Source organism: Bradysia coprophila, unplaced genomic scaffold, assembly GCF_014529535.1.
Source record: "Bradysia coprophila strain Holo2 unplaced genomic scaffold, BU_Bcop_v1 contig_297, whole genome shotgun sequence".
NCBI lineage: Eukaryota > Metazoa > Arthropoda > Insecta > Diptera > Sciaridae > Bradysia > Bradysia coprophila.
In genome coordinates this window covers 9,366,131-9,379,265 of record NW_023503555.1, presented here as the reverse complement: position 1 = coordinate 9,379,265, position 13,135 = coordinate 9,366,131, and the positions used below count along the sequence as shown (strand labels likewise).

General features: G+C 35.1%; 1 protein-coding gene across 1 annotated transcript in view; it reads left to right on the top strand.

The window, feature by feature from the left end:
* Positions 1-4,571: 4,571 nt before the first annotated feature.
* Positions 4,572-13,135, top strand: part of LOC119079053 (CUGBP Elav-like family member 1) — a 158,141-nt gene continuing 149,577 nt past the window's right edge. The window contains exon 1 of the mRNA XM_037186854.1: positions 4,572-4,979. The gene's annotated coding sequence lies outside the window, so the exon portion shown is untranslated. The remainder of the gene's footprint in view (positions 4,980-13,135) is intronic.

Genomic DNA, 13,135 nt, shown 5'->3' with positions numbered 1-13,135 from the left:
CTATCTGTCTATCTATCGACGGTCGATCTCGGAAACTAGTCAGCCAATCTCCATGAAATTTTGCAGGAACCTCAGGGTGGGCATAAAAATGAAAGTGTGATACGCCATTACCCCAGGAAAAACCAGAATTTTGTTTTATTGGCCTCGAAGTGGTTTCTGAGTGTGGTTTTCGAGGGTTGGGAACGCGTTTTCGGCTGTAGGTTAGCTGTATTGAAACCTACAGAGCTGTGCGACCCATCAAATGAAAGGTATTCGTAACACGATTCGAACAAAAAAATAATAAAAAAAATCGGGGCAGATTCGTTTGAGCTAGAGTGATTAGAGTGACCAAATTTTGAGCTACTCGAGCGTAGGATGAAAGGACTGATATTTTTTTGGGTTATGAGAGATAGAGAAATACTTTCTTCGGCAAAGTCTCAGAGTTTTACGAGTAGTTATATGTGAAAAATGTCGAAAGTTGGAAATGGGTGGGTCAATTATGTTTTTAGAGGTATATGGTGGCAGATAGAGAGTTACTTTCTTCGGCAAAGTCTCAGAGTTTTACGAGTAGAAAAGAAGGGCATTTGTGAAAAATGTCGAAAGTTGGAAATGGGTGGGTCAATTGGGGTTTTAGAGATATTTCTTCAATGGTGGCAGATAGAGAATTACTTTCTTCGTCAAATTTTCGATTTTCGTCAAATTTTCGATTTTCGTCAAATTTTCGATTTTCGTCAAATTTTCGAATTTCGTCAAATTTTGGATTTTCGTCAAATTTTCGAATTTCGTCAAATTTCGTCCAATTTTCGGATTTCGTCAAATTTTCGAATTTCGTCAAATTTTCGAATTTCGTCAAATTTTCGAATTTCGTCAAATTTTCGAATTTCGTCAAATTTTCGAATTTCGTCAAATTTCCGAATTTCTGTTATAAACTGTTATAAAAAGCAGTGTTCTAAAACTTCTAAAACGACTGATATCCCAACAAAAATCTCTTCGAGAAAAGTGTGACGCAGTCTTTGAAGTACAATTTCTAAAATGAATGATATCGCTAGAGTTGACGCTTTCAGCTTCGTTACGCAAAAATTAAATTTTACACCCAATTTTAGTTCCAACAAGCAGGCTTAGTTTTTCTCATCATCTGCCAAATAATTTTTACCAAAAAAAATTTGACTGGAAACAACCAAAATTTTACCAAAAAAAATCTGCGTCGCAAAGTGGCAAATGTTCAGGAACAGACCAGCAAGAAAATTTATCTGCCACAAAATTTTGGTCAAGACTCATGCACACTCATGCTTGCGGTGCGTTGGTGGAGACTTTAATTTGCAATATCTTTATCTGTCTATCTCCCTCCCTTTCTCTTTCTTTTTTTAATTTACACTAACATTTATTGCACCTACGACTAATTGTGTTATACAGAACTACAGTGTCTTTGAAAGGACCTTATAATATCATAGCGTACTGTTGTGTAAACTACGACATCTAACTAAGTTCACTCGAAAATAGATTCAAGTGAAGATGCAACAACCAGCCTACGTAAATATTTAGTTGACAAAGTCATTCTAACTATTTCTTAGTTCACCGAAACGAATTCGGTCTGGTTACGTAAGTTTGTTTATCCATTTGGGATAGTCCCATAACCGGACTTGAAATCTAACGAAACTACCTTTATTGACATAGAAAACGAAACTGATGACGAGTTTTTTCGCATTCATTTCTGAGTTTCAAGACTTGTTCCCTGATAATAAAAAGCAGAAAGCCGTGGTCCTCGGTTTCTTCTCTGTATAATAGGCATAGGTACGGATCGTAGGAATCACTATAGATACCATCATGTGCGTTCTTCTAATAAGAATCACATCGATTTGGAACGTAGCCAGAAATGCTATGTGACTATTTCGATTAAAATCGTAATAAACACCTACTTATCAGCATATGTGTGTATAATAATGCCGGTGTGAAATAGAATGCAACACTGCCACTTTAAATTTGTAAGCAAAAGTTACACAAAATGCATTCAGAAAGCAATTTCATTTAAAATTATAGTTACTATATACACACACATGACGGCATACCAAACATAATTTCTTATCAGAAATCGATTTTGGATTTTTTTTTTCAAATATTTTCTTTACAAAATAATCAAATTTCACACAGCGAACTAATAATACAGTTTGTATTGTGATCGCATATAGTATACGTATGCGAGTGCAACGAAAATTTTTATCAATAAAATGTCAAACGGTCATTGATAAGAACTGTACAGAAATTTAGTGTTAATTACAATTTGAGCCTTGAGATTTACAATGTAAAGTTTGAGTGAAAAGACAGTGACAAAGTATATATACATCAATCGATGCAATCCAGAGCAGTATCCAGAGCACCACAGCAAGGGAGACATTACTACTCCTAGCATTGCTACTCGTATAGCAATCGTCAAAAAGCCTCCAAGTTTTGATACAAGTATGTTGTGCAATTGCATGGGTTGTGTGTTTTAACTCATACTAAGAAAGCATGGCCCGGTCTTGACGAAATAAATGTAAAGCCGACTCTAATACCATCAGCCTCCAAATTTTTTCTTAATTAATGCTAGGAGCAGTGCCATGCAGAAGATAATCACACGATTTCGTATCTCGCTTCGTATAGTGGTAAAAGTTAGGATTATTTTTTGTATTCATTCCTTCATTTAGTTTTCGAATCTGAGTGGGCTGGCGGATCGTTTCTGTTAAACAGCAAAATTTACCAAGCGAGAGCAGCGAGCTATATTTCTTATTCATAATGTTTCAGCTGAGAATAATTCCTGAATGTTTGATTTTTGTTATTAGATGATAAACACATCATGCACTTTTAAATACACACTTGACTCCGAATTTTTCCATTAAACAAAACATATAAATCTGGAATAAAATCTCCCTCTGTTGGCTATCGATTTGCGATGTGTGCGACATCTTTATTATTTTTAAATGCACACTAAGCAGTCGTAGCATTCACTTTTTATTGTGTTTCCCCTACACAATAAGTCATCGCCTTTCTACTCGGCTCTAAATTTCACACCGAAACCTTCCAGGCTACACTATTATAGACGCATGATGTCATCTGTTATTGACAATGACGAAAAAAATTTGCGATGGATTCCGGATGTTGTTCTATTTATATAGCAAAATCGATGTTAAAACAAGTGAAGTAATAGATTTTGTAACAAAAACTAACTACATTTGTTTATGATAGTTTATGACCGGAAAATTGGCATATTGGTGAACTAACTGTTCTTAGTCAGCACTGCAACAAAATTATAAAACAGGTATGGTCCAAGGTCGGCCCGGAGAACACAGAGGTTCTGCAAACGCACACATTTTTATGTTATTTTCTCTCCGATGTGCCATAACTGTTTTTTCTTTAATGGGGCAATGGCGGTTGATGGGTCTCTATAACTGTCCTGAGCAGATTCCGCCAATAACGGTCTGTTGCGTTACAATTTTAAAGACTGAAGACTCTAGTTTCAAGACAAATTCGTAGTTTCAGGCATTAGACTGATCCTGCCTCTATCGCCTCAAAGTGTTAAAAATTTCATCTGAGGTAACTGGTCTGCATTTTCAAACCCATATTCTACGGCGATCTCCACTTTCAAAATTTTTTCTCCGCCAATAACGGATTTGTTCCATAGTTTTTCACGCTCTATCGTCTACAGCAAGTTTTATTCGTTCACTATAGAAACTCAGGCGTCCGCAGATAGACGATTTTACAGATTTTGAAAATTTACCATCAGCGAACGCAGAGTTATGTGGGAGGACAACCAAAACTTTTGAGTATGGAAAGAGCCGGAAAAACTGTGAAACAAATCCGTTATTGGAGGAGAAAATTTTTTGATAGATAAGACAGGCTCTAAAGTTCCAATTAAACAATATGCCCTTTATGAAAAGACGATTCTTTAGACAAAAGAAGTAGTAGATTTAAAGTTTTTGTTTTGTTTTTGCGCAAACTGCCTTTAGGCCAGATATCTTGTAAAATTAGACTAAAATGATTTTTTATTGTCAATTCAATCTAAAAAAAGTGGTACCTGAATTAAGTTTATAGAATCTAAGCGACAGATCTTTGGGCCGATCCATCATCAAAGAGACGATTACATCCGCCCTTTTTACAAATTTTTGGACCCCACTCTTGTCCGCACTTTTTAAAGAGGATGGAGTTTATGGATAGTCCCTAAAGACTCATAACTTTAACATTGTTTGTTCTGTTTGGCCCATCCCCTCCACTCCTCCCCATAAATCTGGATGTCTTTCATTTACATCCCTATATAATTTTCGAATGAATGACCCGTGCTCCGTTGAATGAACTCATCCCAAATAGTCGTTGATCTTATAGTACATCCAACGAGTAGTAAAATTTTTTCGCAGAACTTTTCTTTTATAACTAGCCGTTAAAACTCAACAGTAAAAATATTCCTGTCTACACAACCGACATAACAAAAAAACAAATTTCCTAATTAATTCGTGATATACCATTTGGGTGTCTGATATTTTCAAATAAAATTCACTCTGTAAACCACTTCATCTGTTATCGTAAACTTATAAATTTAATTCTATAAACCCGAACAGGCGATCAGTAATTTGCTATCTTTCGATTAGAAAACTCTGCGCTCGGTGTTTTCTTGAACGCATTTGTTTTTTATTCTATTTCTTCTCTGTGCTTCGTGTATATTTTGTTATTTTGATGTCTTGTGTCGTAACATTATTTCATTAAGAAAAGTGTGTTTTGTTCTGCTTTATTCGTTTTTTTTTATAAAATAAATTGAAGAGCGAAAAAAAAGATTCATTCGAATTGGTGGAAATATATAATTCATGTTCTCACAGTCATTCAACTAAATAAATTTAAAAAAAGAAGAGAAAATTGTGTGTGCCTCCTTCGTATCGTTTATCAATGCAATTCAATAATAATCCGTAGACAATATATACAATTGTGTTATCATCTTAAAAATTAAATTTTAATTGACATCTTTAAGTTTAATTAAGGTATTTTATATGGACGAACACTTGTTGCTTTTGTTGTAGTGGTGGTAGTTTTGTCTTGTTTTAAGTACCTCGAATTATTTAACTTCATCAAAAAATTTATTATTTTAAAATCACATTTTCAAATTCATAAAAATTATGTCACCAGTTATCGTCTTGTATGAGTTGAACTGTTGCTTGTAGCGTTTTGGTTGCATACTATATTTTATTCATGTAGTACATGTCGTTGTAGTATCGTTCCCGCGTATACTTTTCACTTCAGTTAGTGTCTCTTTTAACCAACACGAAATTACAATCCAAAAGCATTCAATACTAGAATGAGTCACGCGAAAAAACCGTTCAAGTTACACTAGTTTTTTAGAAAGATAACACAGCAATGCAAGGTTTTCCAGTGCGTTATTGGTTATCACCTTTGTCGATTAAGGTGTATAACAGTTACACAACAATCGTATGTGTGTCGAATCGTCAGTCGCAAGGATTTTTTTTTAATTAATCAAATCAGGGCCTATTTTCGTGAAAATTCTCGAAATTGTTACGGAATCTAGAAATTCTTGAAAATTAAGAATTTCAATAATTTTCAAGGAACTTTCGAAATTCTCGTGAATTATCGATATTCTTGGGAAATCTCAACATTCTTGGGTATTCTCGAAATTCTAAAAAATTCTAGGAATTCTTCGGGAAGAATTTCAAGTATTTAATATCATGAAAGTCAAAATTCTTGCAAATGCTCGGAATTCAAAAATTTTTCTGGAATTTTCAAGACTTTAAAAATTTTTCATGTAAAAAAATGGAAATATGTTCGCAGTGTACCTTACGTGATTAACCAATTAACAGGCCCAAACTGGGCAATCAGTAAAAATTTTTGACATGCCTGTATGAAAAACCAACACAAAAACGAAAACATCTTTCGATTTTCATACAAAATTCAAATTTTTAAAGGTCAAAATTTATCTCTCTAAAAAATTGTAATGTATTGTGTTCGGGCGATTTTTGAAGGGAATTTTTTAATTTTCGTCCCTTTTACAATTGTGTTTTATGTAGCCCCCCCAAAGAGCCATTCCGGCCTTGGCAAAGTAAAATCATATTTTATGTCAGCAAAACATAATTTACATTGCAGTGCAGCAGTGTGCATTAATAGTTAATTAGTTAATAATGATCTAGCACCTAGTCCTTCGTGTGTTGCTGAGGCAATTTGTTATCGTTACGCATTTAAAGGAAGACCAAGGAAGACGCCGTTCATATGGCATCTGTTGTCGATAGCGATGCAAAAGAAAATGCAATTTTTGGCTAATGTTGCCTTAAATAACTAAATGTATCTCACATCTAGTGAAGTAAAAGATTTCACGTCCATCCATTGAATTTTATTGAATCAAAAGAAGTAGTAGACTCGATAAAATTATAATTGTGGTATGATTACCTCATAGAGCTAAACAGAGTTCTTCTAGAACTACCAGTAAAAGGCGACAGATCGTCGCCAAATTAACTGTGCCAAATATATCTAAAACATGAGTGGTCTACTTTCATCATTGAAATATTTTAGAGCAGATTGAGAACAGATCATCATAATGCACGATTTGATGAATATTCTATTCCAGCCAAATAATTGTACTCAAAGTTTGTACGGTGAATCAAGTTAAATAACATTTTCTCAAAGACTATGCATCTACAAGTGCTTTCACCAACATATAACCGATAAGAACACCAATTAACTGCATTCGATGCATAGCAGAGCGTGGTATACTTGAATAGAAAATGGTGGTGTCATGTCCCTATAAATAGCTCACGTCGTCGTCATGTCAGTGACCAAAAAGTTCATCAAGACATTTTATTAAGTTCAATGGTATATATTGGTGTGCTGCATGTATAGTGAAACGTACATTATACCAGAGAAAAGAAAAGAAAACACTAACAACACTACAGGACGAGTTTTATAGAGACGGCACTCATCATGATGTCAATAAATTCTTGAGATCTCTTCACAGTTTTAGCTAATGCACACAGATTAATCGTTTTGGTGTTGAATTGCCTTGGATATGCATTTTCCATCCCGAAGATCCATAACGAGCCTGTGGTTCTACCTTGACAACTCTTGAAAATGCTTAAGGCACCTTACATCGCAATGTAAACATTTAACCTGGCCTAAATACGATAATTTTCAAAAATTTCGCGAATTTTCAAGAATTATTTTCATGAAAATATCCTATATGTCCTACACTCAACATTCCGTTGGTCCATTGGGACTGTGTGGCTTTAATTCAGCAGTTTTTTTTTCTTCAGTAGGTAAATGTGAAGAGTATAATTAAGTCAATTTACATCAGGCAGAGTGAGTATAAACATTCTGAAACGTGGAATTTTCCAACAGGCAATTGCGATTAAAACCCAGTGTATTCAAAAATTGAGAAATGTACATGACATTGTCGTTTTTTTCCGTCGATCTAAATACGTTTCAGTTTAATATAAATCGTGTACACAAAATCTGTCGCCGATGACCTAATTAAAACAGCAATAAACCAAATTTTCCAATCTGCAATCTATCGGTGGTGCAGTGGCAGTTTATATGTTAGAATCGAAATGTAATTTCACAGTTCAAATTTGTGATTTTAACAACAAAATAGCAAGTTGTGTGTACCGATAGTTTATTATTCCAAAATCGAAGCGCACATTTATTTTCGAAATGAAATTTATTACATATGAGTGACGGTTGTTTTCTAACTCTATGGATGTCATTTCATATAATGTAACAGTAAATTGCAAGATTGCTATTTCTGTTTTAGAGAAATTTTAGTGAGGACTTAAAGCACAGAATTTATGGTCCACGTAACATTAAACTTTTTTTTGTTAAATGCAGCAAAATAACCGAATGAGATTAACGGGTTCGGTAAAGCTGCCACACTGGTCTGACCTGATTTGTTTCAATAAAGAGGAATATACGGGAAAGTCAAGAAATCTCGATACACTCGCCAGGGCCATTTTTCTTGAAATTAATTCTTCAAGTTCTCCAAATTTTTGACAATTCTTTAAAATTCCAAGAAAAAAAAATCGGCAGTTGCTGTTGCTGTTGTGGTTCATCCCCAGAAATTTATGCGTCCGAAACTGTAAAAATTCTTAAATTCATGTCGAAGGATTGTTAGAGACAAACTCTATGTCATCTGTTATCGACAGCAATGATGCAGACATAATCAATATGCTCTTAACAATGTGGCCTAATATATAAAAATATTATTTGAAACTTTCAAAGTAAAAGATTTTTTTTATCAAAATATTGAAAACAGTTCAATCAAAAGAAGTAACAGATTCGACAATTACATAGAGTAATCCAGTTCGTTATAACTCAATTGTGGTCCGCAGCCTCTATTCGAAAACTGTGCTAACTGTTAGAACTGGAACAATCTATTGGTTATATTGCCATTAGTCTCAACTGTACGAAAACTGTGCTAACTGTTCGAACTGGAACTCTCTATTTGTGATATTTCCATTTGTCTCAACTGTTAGAAGACTGTACTAACTGTTCGAACTGGAACAGTCTTTTGGTCAATATGTTTGCCATCAGTGAGAGAATAACTTCATCTCTGAGTGAGGAGAACGATTTATCTCCATCGTTTACTCAATTTCCATTGACCGCATGGGTTGTAATTCGACACATTTTTATTCGCATTTTAAATTCAGTTGAGTGCGTGAGCTCCCGTTTAAACATTTTTGAAATTAAACATTTAAACAAAATTCAAATGAATCAATTCAAAGGATATCCCGATTCAACACGGCCGAGTGAAGTCAATCCAAATAAATCAATTTTTTATTTCCACCATAAAAAAGCAATTAATCTCAATTAAGTTAGGTACTTACGTCATAAAGTGCTGGAAAGAAACCGTGATAAATGTCTTAAACACAATTTGAGTTTCGAACCCACTAAGCAAACGGACACATGCAAACGTGCTTGCTCAGTATAACTAGAAAAAAGTGAGTCAAATATATTCCAAGCAATTCAAAATACACCGCAAAAAATCGCGAACTGTCCAAGCGTTCATAGCAGCGATAGCACCTGCTCAGATAGTTGCTAACAGGCAGGCGGAAGCAACGCCACCTGTTATCAACTCTCTGCACCAATTATGAAAACAGACTCTAGTCATGTAAGTACAAGTACCAGTATTTCCACTGCACTTGACAATGTAAAGCGTTGATCACTGTCATTTGAGATGTCAAATAAGTTGTCATTTTCACCCAGCTACCTTCAAAGTTTGAAAAATGTATTCGAAATTAACAACTTATTTGTCCCTCATTTGAGAGGATTAGAGAGTTCGACATTGATCTGTGCAGTGTTAATGGAGAGAGTGATATATCACTCTATATAGAGAGGTTCGAAGGCAATGGCAAGAGAAACAGAAATGTTTTTCAAAAGTCTCTCCGTTATCTGTATTGAAAATTTTAACGGTCCAGTTTTCGTGTGACGGTTGTTGATCCGAGGCGACTCAGAAGTCAACAATCACATGCACCTCTTTCAACGAAAAGTCACGTTTTCGTGTGGTTGTTGACTTCGGCTTTCAATTCAATTTCCAATTCAATTTTATGCCTTGTTGTAATAGTATTTTACATAACTAGGGACAAAACGATGAAAAGTTTTCGTGGGAATTTTGTTGATCCGAGGCTAAGCCGAGACCTTTCTTTTTATCCCGAGTTATGTAATACATGCTGAGGGCGTCAAAAGATGTGCTAGAAACGAATTCGCTAAAAAAGACTTTTAGCATTAGTTCCGAACATCGAAATAAGCGACGAAATTGCGATATTTCAACACTAGTTAGGAAAATGACGATTACATGCTCGAGTCGCTAGCCCACCCTGACATCCACAATTTTGCGTAAAAGTCAATTTCAAAGGCAATGCAATTCAATCAAAACAAACAAACTCACGGTACGCAGTGTTATGCTTTCTGGGAACCACAGAGCTAGTTTTCGATATTTTAAAACAAAACGCAGTCATATTCAAATGGTTTTGATATTTATAAATAACCGTAATCGGTTGGTGTTATGGAGAATATTGTAGGAAGTGGAAGCATGGAATAAAATAATAATTCGGTGGAATTGAAATATTATTTTTTGTTAAAGTTTTAACGAAGAAAATTAATTTTCAAATGTTTATTTGAACCAATAAAATGTTGTAAATAAATATGTGAGGTCCACGAGGTACAAGGATTTTTGCAAATGTTAACATTACTACGGATGGTCTATTTCGACGAATATAATTGCACTGGATTTTAATATCCGTAACTAAAATTTATTGTTATGTGAAAGAAGACCACATGTGCGCTGAAAAAAGGAACGGAAGGAAATTGAAAACATTCCATAAAATTCAGTTGTTTTCTCCGCCACCCCATCCCCAGACTCTGAATATTTTACTATTATCCTAAATGCTCTGGGTGTTATTCTCGGAAAAACAAGAAAAGAACGGGAGCGAACCGAAAAAAAAATGTTTTCATAATAAAGTAATTGCATGAGCTTTTCTCTATCATAGCAAAGTGTAATTTATGTAAATAAGAGTTCACATGGCAAATAAATTTTGCAGAAAGAGCAAGCTTTTTTTATGTGAAATAAATAGTTTAACATTACTGTTTCAAAATGTGTCTGTGTGTTGTCCTCTTTAAATTGGTGCCCGCGCGATATTTTGAGTAGTGATTTGTTATGTTTGTTTGTTGTCTCTGTGTTTTTTACATTCATTTTTACTGTTCGTCTGTGTGTCCTCTCTCAGTGTTATTCATGATTCCATAGATCGTTGACGATTCAAGTTGTGCACTTGATATAGAATGGCAACAATGAGGATGAATGGATGTTGTTTAGGAAGCAAGATTAATGACTGGATTTGGAGTTCAACTGAAAAATGGTAACGAAATTGTTATTTTAATGTTTGTTTTTAAGTCTTACCTAAAAAAATGTAGATTGAAATGTTCTGCACTCTGTGACGGGTTATGCACAGACATAAAATATAGCGTCTAGTCTGCAGAATTTTTTTCCATTTTTTTTGTTCGTAATTCATGAGTAGTCTCATTGAGTAGTCTGTTTTTGTATTTTAGTTAGTCTAGCAGGAAGGGTCAACATAAAAGTCAGACGGTTGTAAATACCGATTCAAGAGACATTTTTAAATCAACTTTAGTAAAAAAGCTTTAATTTTGTTCAATAAATTCTACATACTCAGAAACGAACCGTAACATGATCTTCTTCAACTGCATGCGAGACTCCAACAAAATATCAATTACATTTCAGTCATATTTTAGTTAATGAATTTTCAGGACTAAACTACAAGTCAACGACTTTGAAACAACTTATTTCAAAGAAGCTAGGAGGGATTCTTTTGAAAAGCCGCCTACCAAAATCGGACCCATTTCGCCTGGGATTGATATATACATGGTTTGAAAGGTCTTTGCCAGTAGACCTCAAAACAGGCCTCACACGGTCTCTAGCCACACCTGGTTGCTGGTTGAACATCTCCGAAGTTGGTAAAATGGTGATTTTTATCCGAATTTTTTGGCCGGTATAAACGATCGTCCCGGGCGAGAGTGGGCTCGTTGGAAAGCTGAGTTCAAGTAGTTTCGGGTCATGCCTAGTTTAATTTAATTCATTGATATAAGTTTGCAGAAATCTGCAAGAAAAATTTTCAAAATCTGTGTGAACTTTAGACAGGTCTGGGCTGGTACTGATGACGCTTAATGGGAACCTAACATGCTAGTCGTAACATACATTGTCTAAGCTTTCCATTGATTACCCATTTGCAGTGCTGGTGATTGCTGGCGAGTTTTAGGAGTAGCGGTTGTGCTAACATAAAATTCTGTTATGTCGGCAATCACCAGCACTGCAAATGGGGTATCAATGGAAAGCTTAGACAATGTATGTTACGACTAGCATGTTAGGTTCCCATTAAGCGTCATCAGTACCAGCCCAGACCTGTCTAAAGTTCACACAGATTTTGAAAATTTTTCTTGCAGATTTCTGCAAACATATATCAATGAATTAAATTAAACTAGGCATGACCCGAAACTACTTGAACTCAGCTTTCCAACGAGCCCACTCTCGCCCGGGACGATCGTTTATAACGGCCAAAAAATTCGGATAAAAATCACCATTTTACCAACTTCGGAGATGTTCAACCAGCAACCAGGTGTGGCTAGAGACCGTGTGAGGCCTGTTTTGAGGTCTACTGGCAAAGACCTTTCAAACCATGTATATATCAATCCCAGGCGAAATGGGTCCGATTTTGGTAGGCGGCTTTTCAAAAGAATCCCTCTAGGCATTTCATTGCAGATGTCTTTTACTGATCCACTCCTACAAACGAAAGTGTGCATGAGGGAAATAGAAAATTCATGACCCACGCACCTCACCCGTATAAACAAGTAGAAGCACTTTTGACTGCACATAGGTATGAAGTAATGAATCGGTCGGGAAGAAAATGAATCGGTTAAAAGGGAAATGAATTGGTTGGTAGTAACCCCAGCAAATTTGCATCAACACGTCAAAATTTAGTTCAAAATAGCCCTGTACACACTTAGCATATACTTAACTTACATCTTGTGTGTGTATTGGACAGGGATCACTTTAGGTCTTTTTTCTGTAATGTCGAGAATTTTGAATAATTCCCAATTTTCATAATTGTCAAGATTCACTAACAAGGAAATTGGCCCTGGTACTGGAAATAAAATATTTTCAAAAAAGAAACTCCTTCGTCCACAGTTAAGTCAAATGAATTTATTTAATCGATAATTACATTTTATGAGATGTCTGACAGTGACTGTATATCCTGGCCAGTTGGACAGTACAATACATGTTGCATGTATTCATCTGTGTCGTTGTCCCAGTTACACATTGATGATTGCGGTTTATTTGTGTAGTTATTCAATCACAATTTAATTCAACTGAAACCATACACACCATCGAAAATCGATTTTATATTTAGAATCAATTGATCAGTGAGCGAGAAACTTTAGATGGTGAACATGAAGTGCCAATAATTGATAATAGACAGTTTGAGCAAATGACGTAAAATGTATAATTGGACAATTATCAGTCACATCGTCATACAAGAAGCTCTTAAAAGTTACTTATGATTTCCAACTGCTGACAATAGAATTGAAATCGAAAAATCTTAACGTTGACCTTCACGTAACGCAGTGCACAGAA